The following is a 6,287-nucleotide window of genomic DNA, read 5'->3' as shown; positions in this document are numbered from 1 at the left end:
ATCGAGTCCACCTCGCTGTGGCACAACCATCCCCATGGTCCCTCTGCTGCCGTATCCCATCAGGCAAGCAGAGATTCATAGACCCACTGCATGCTTGGGTTGGAAGGGACCCCACAACCCCCTGGCCCACTCAGCTCAGGCTGCCCAGATCCAACCCATGGCTTTGTGCCCATCAAGGATGGGCACAGCTCTGGCCAGCAGTGCCAGGATCTCACTGCCACTGAGTAAGGAACTTGCAAATCACATCTGACCTAAATTTTCCCCTTTAAAGCCATTCCCTCTTGTCACTATCTGCCCATGTAAAATGTCATTCTCTCTCTTCTTTATCAGCTCTTTTAAGTACTGGAAGGCCACAATGAGGTTTCCCTGGAGCCTTCTCTCCTCCATATTGAACATCCCCAGCTCCCTCAGCCTGTCTGTGTAGGAGGAGCTCCAGCCCTCCTGGAGGCTGAGCCCAGTCCCCATTTGTGCTTGTGCAAATTTCCTGTACCAACCTGTACCTGGGTGATGCAGGTGCTGCCTGTGGTGCCTCCCATCCAACTCCTGCCTTTGCTTGGATGCTGGATCCTCTTGGCTCTCTGAAACCCCTTTTGAAGGCAGAGGGAGATGGAAGCATATAACTGCCAGCCCTGTTCTGCCACAAGCAGGGAGCAGCCAGTGGTGGCTTTGGGCAGATCGAGTGCCCATCACAGAGCCCTTGAGCCAGGTGCGTGCCCACCATTGTGTCCTGCGGCAAGTTGGGTGAACACCGTTCAGGTCTGGATCTGCTTGCATACCTATCACTCTCTGCAGCAGATTGGGTGTCCACCATGGTGCTCTTGCACAGGTTGTGTGCTCACCACTCAACTCTGGAACAGGTTGCATGCCCACTGTGATTCTGTGGTGCAGATTGGGTGCCCACCATTGAGCTCTGGTGCAGGTTGCATGCCCATCTTTGTTCTTTCAGTCAGGCTGCATGGCTGTGATGCTTTGGAGCAGAATGGGTGCTTACTCCTCAGCTTTGGAGCAGGTTGGGTACCTAACCTTATGTTCTGGAGGAGGTTTCTTGCCCATCATTCTGCTCTGGAGCAGAGTGCCCATCTGGAGAAGATTGGGCGTCTACCATCACACTGAGCGGGTTGGGAGCCCTCCTTGTGGAGGAGGTTGGCTGCCCATCATGGTGCTCTGGAGCAAACCGGTGCCCATCTTTTCTCCCTGTGCTGGTAGAGCCGTATAGAAATACCACACTCTGTCTGATCACGGTCCTTCACCCTCTCGGTGCAGCTCTCTCAATGCATCAAACCCCCTTTACAACACTCGTCCCAGTGGGGCTGTGCTTCCACCAACAAAGCAGCAGCGGCAGGGCTGTGTTTCCCAAGACGTCTGACGTGCCTGCCTGGTTAACACCAATTTTTAAGTCAATGTTTGCTTTGAGGTGGTTCCCGGCTGCACCCCATTGTACGCTGGAGCCGTTCCCAGGCGCTCGCCCAGGGGCCGGGCATTGCGGCCGCACAAAGGAGCAGTCATTTAGCATTAGCGGCCGCACAAAGCAGCCGTGGCCGCCGCCAGATTTGTGTTTCGCCAGCAAAAAGCCCCTCAGCTGAAAGGCTGCGGAGAGAAAAGAGAGACGTGATGTGCTGCAGCAAAGGGGGGCTCTCACGGGGGGGAGGAGGCAGCCGGGGCTGTCCCACGGTCCGGGGATGTCCTGTGGGAGGTCACTGTGGCATGGGATGAGTGGGGTGGGATGGGAGCTCATGGGGGCTGTGTCACTGCTCAGGGGGACCCAGAGGTGGGTGCAGTCCCCAGTGGTGCAGTGCAAGGGGGGAGGGAGGGGTGAGAACCCCCTGGGAGTTGTTTGTGGGCTGGGAAGGGTTTGATGCAGGCTGGGTTCCCATCATTTATCCTAAGAGCAGGCTGGGTGCTCATCCTTGTGCTCTGGGCTTGTTTGGGTGCCACCTGTTCTCCAGGGGTAGCTGGGCACAGCGCATCTTTTGCCACGCATTTCCTTCCTTCCTTCTCTGAGAGGGGAGAAGTACCCCTGGGACACAGCAGGGATTCTCCCCTTTGTCTTCGCCCTGGAGGAGAGCCTGGGACCAAGTAGCTCTCCCCGTCTCTGCTTTTTCCAGACAGCAGCACCCAGGCAGAGGAGCTGAGGGGGCAGATCTGAGGGCAGCTCAGCCATAGCAGGGACACATCCCCAGTGGGGCACGTGAGGTTATCAGCATCCTCCCTGTTTCTTCTTGGTACCACAAACATTGATCCTGTTCTCCTTTTCCTTAAGCAGCCAAAAGCAGCCTGGGGTAGCTGGGTTCTGCAGATCCTTAAGGTAATGGAGGCTTTGGGAAAAGGGAAAGCCAGGTTGAGGTGCCTGCCCTCTCTGTGCACCAGAGAGACCTGCTTGTGGCTGTGGAGCTGAGAATATTTACCCATGACATGAGAACCATCAGTTCATTGTACCCAGACTGTGCTCCCCCCCCTCATTCCAAATGCTGCCCTAACAGCAGCAGTGTTTCATTCTTGCAACTCAATGAGGTGAATTGTGGTTGTTTGAAGCCATCACCAAATGGATTTGGGCACCAGGCTGGCAAGGGGTGGCTCTCATGGTGATGGAGTGGAGCATCAGATCTGGGGCTGTGGGCTGGCACTGGTGGAAATGCATGGACTGGGAGGGATGAGAAGTGGGAGAACCACAGCCCTGGGTGGATTTGAGGCCAGGAGGACAGAAGCTAACAGGGATTTTCTTGCAGCACAAAGGCAATGAAGCCTCTTTGTGCTCAGTGACTGAGCCACGTAATCAATCCTCCCTTTATCCAACACCTCCCTGCCTCAAGCTGGTTGTATACATCCACACAGAGTCTTCTTTTCAATAAAAGTTGCTATTTTTACTAATTTCAGCGCTGCCTTCAGTGCCTAGGCAATATTTACCAAATTGTTGTGTTTGACAGACTGCCAGCAATTCCTGAAAGAGGGTGCACCTCTGTATGCCTTCTGAAAGCACAGCCTGAACGAACACCATCGTATGTTAGAGTTCAGTTTTCCTTTTATTGAGTCTTTTCTTCCTGTCCTGCTGCAAGATGTGTGCTGCAGATTGACCTGGAGGCTGTTCTGATTCCTGTTGAGCTGCCCCTCAGCTGGGGCTTGGAGGAAAATCTCAACCTGCCACACAACCAGGCAGCCAAAACCTCATGCAGTAACTCCTTTTGGTGCAGGATCACAAGCCCTGGCAGCTTTTCCTGCTCACGTTGCAGTGTCCCCAGCACCTTGTCCCCTCCCTGAGCCCTCCAAGGACACCCGCTACTCCCTCTGCTGGCAGCCAGCATGCACGGGATGAGGGTACCAACCCCGTCCGCATCCTAAACTCCTCCAGTGGTCCCATTTAATCCCAGACCACAGCAGCGAGGGGAAAATTCACCTTTGCTGGCCGCTATGATTTGATAGGCTCAACATGTTTCTCCAGACCCCAGCCCCATTCTAAGGAAGGATCTGCTCATCCTTGCACTTGCAGAATCCCAAACCCTTGTGCCCTGGAGGCAGCTGCCAGCCTGCCTCAATAGAGGCCTTCTTCTCCCCCAGCATCTGCCTGCTCGCTCCAAAGCCTCATTGTTTCTCCATTGCTCACATGATGTAGATTAGTACCATGGCAGCACCCCCTCCCCAGAACCATCTCAGGATGGGATGTGTGTCTGTGTACAGTACCAGTGATGAAACTCATCCTATTTGCTGCTGGATTTGAGGCATAGCTTGTATCTGTGGAAGCCGAGGGCTGAATCCAGCCATGAGGTGGGAGCTGGCACAGCCTTGCCCTACATCCACAGGATTGGGGCTGTTTTTTGGATAGGGACTGAAGGCAGGGTCTGTGCTGCCGTGGCATTGCTCACTGTCTTCAGCAGTCGGTATGAACTTAATATCTTCATCAGTGAAGGGATAGAATGTGCCCTCAACAAGTTTGCTGATGGCATGAAGCTAGAAGGAGCTGCCTGAATACTGTCCTTTGTAATGTGCTCTAGAGAACCTGCTTCAGGGGTGGTTGGACTGGTGGATCTCCAGGGGTCCCTTCCAGCCCTATGATTCTATTCTATGATTCCCTGATTGCATTGGGTTGCCCCAGCCCTGCTTGTGGCACTACTCCTGCGGTGGAGGGAATCTCTGGGCAAATAAGCCTTGAAGGAGCCCTTGGATACCACCCAGGTAAAAACCATAGGGCTGTGCAGCTCCATAGGAGTTGAGTGTTGAGCTCTTTCTTTACTATAAGGGTGGTGAGGTGCTGGAACAGCTGCCCAGAGAGGCTGTGGATGCCCCGTCCCTACAGGTGTCCAAGGCCAGGTTGGATGGTGCCCTGAGCAGCCTGATCTGGTATCAAATATGGAGGTTGGTGGCCCTGCATGTGGCAGGGGTTGGAGATTCATGGTCCTTGAGGCCCCTTCCAACCCAGGCCATTCTGTGATTCTGTGATTCTGGGTGGAACAGAAGCCCAATATTTGGTGTCAGAATAAGGTCCTGAGAGACAGCACCAGGCTCAGAGGCATTTCTGAGCAGCAGACAGGCAGCCCTGAGCTGTGTGCCCAAGTACTGCAGGTCCCTGAGCAAAGCAGGCAGGATCTGCTCAGCACATCCTCACCGTGGTGGAAAAACAGCAACCAGTGAGGGTCTGGGAGATATTCCAGCCTCCATCCCTTGGAGCTCTCACATCGAAATACCAGACCCTCGGCATCTGCAGGAGGATGGCTCACATCCCTTCTATCCCCCCCCATGGGCAGCCTCCCTGTGGGGACAGCACCTTCCAGATCATGGCAGCTCTGGGAATGAAGGCTCTGCGGTGGTTCAGTGCACCCTGGGCGCTTTGTTTCTTTTGGGCACTCAAAGCCCATCCGAGAGCACCACCTCCTGGGCAAGGCAAAAAGCACGGAGCAGACGGACGGTATGGAGTTACCCAGAAGGAAAATAACACCGATTTCCCGTTCTGAAGTCATACAAAACAAACATGGGAGGAGACGGGCAAACCTGGGGCCGCCCAGGCTCCCTCGGGGATTGCATGCCCTCCAGCCTGTGCATCTTTTCCAGACATGGGATTTTATTTAAACAAAAAAACATGGAGCATCCCTGGGAAAGTCACTGAGCTCCGCTGAACATCTTCTCAGGGATGAGGTTAAACAGATTTATTTTTCCCATCTTACCTTTACCTCCTTCTCACCAATGCCAGCTACTCAAGGTTTCCAAACTGGAAAGAGGTGGAAAGGGAACAGCATGAGCAGAAGTGCCTGTAAACCCTTGGATCTGCGGGTGAGGAGCTGAATATGAACCACAAACCCTCTCACAGTAAAAAGTTGAGTAAAACCTCCAACACTGGCTGCCAAGCATAGATAAGGGCACCATGATCCCTTCTTCTGCCTTTGAGAGCTTCTCCAACTGAAGGGTTCTCCTGGCTGATGGCTGAACTCCCTGTATAGGGAGGGGACCCAGGGCTGTGCTCTCCCCCAGGGCTGTGATGCTCCTCACTGCTGGAGCCACTGACCCTGAGCAGAGCAGGTCCCAGCTGTAGGCATGGGAGAGGAGCTCCCATTTCTACCTCCTCTACCTCCTCACTTGGAGAAGGACCTGGCTCTGCCCCTGAACCAGGTCTCACCTTTCTGGTACTGTCAGACTCAACTGCCACCCAGGAGAGAGGCAGCCGTGTATGGAATTGGGGCAAAGGCACCAGGAAAAGTCATGCATGGGAAAGAGCAAAACTGATGACACCAGAACCCTTTTGATTTTAGCATGGGCAGAGCAGAGCTGCAGAGGGAAGCAGACTTGTTTTCTCAGTGCCTATGTATAGAACAGTGAGCTCATAGTTTCCGACAATGGAGAGCATCCAAAGTATGGGAAACAGGAATTTCCACCCCGCCCGGTGCCAGCTGAGAGCTGAAGGTGGGGAGATGCCCAGTGCCCCAGACCTGCCTGTGCTGGTCCAGGTCACTTCTCCAGCACTGAGGACCTGGAGAAGCGATCAGTCACAAATGGGAATGTGCACCCAAAGGTGATGGTAAGACCTCAGCCCTGGGTCAGCCCAGAGAGTTCTCAACTTCAATTTATGCTCGCACCATGAAAAACAGGATAGTGAGAGGAGTGGATGTGGAGCAAAGGAGCAGCTCCGGATCTCCTTATGGTGGGATTTCATGGCATAAGAGGTATGAAGGGTACCAACCCCACACGCGGTGCTCTCTGCATTTTGGCAGCTGCCCTACAGCATGGGATGGCCTGGTAAGTTTGCACCCACCCTTTTTCATTCAGAAACCAACCCTGTGATGTAACTGCTGCACCCACGGGTG

This window comes from Centrocercus urophasianus, unplaced genomic scaffold, assembly GCF_019232065.1.
Source record: "Centrocercus urophasianus isolate 14NV4802_14NV808 unplaced genomic scaffold, USGS_Curo_1.0 seq_41, whole genome shotgun sequence".
NCBI classification, from domain to species: Eukaryota; Metazoa; Chordata; class Aves; order Galliformes; family Phasianidae; genus Centrocercus; species Centrocercus urophasianus.
Note: the sequence above shows the minus strand (reverse complement) of the source record.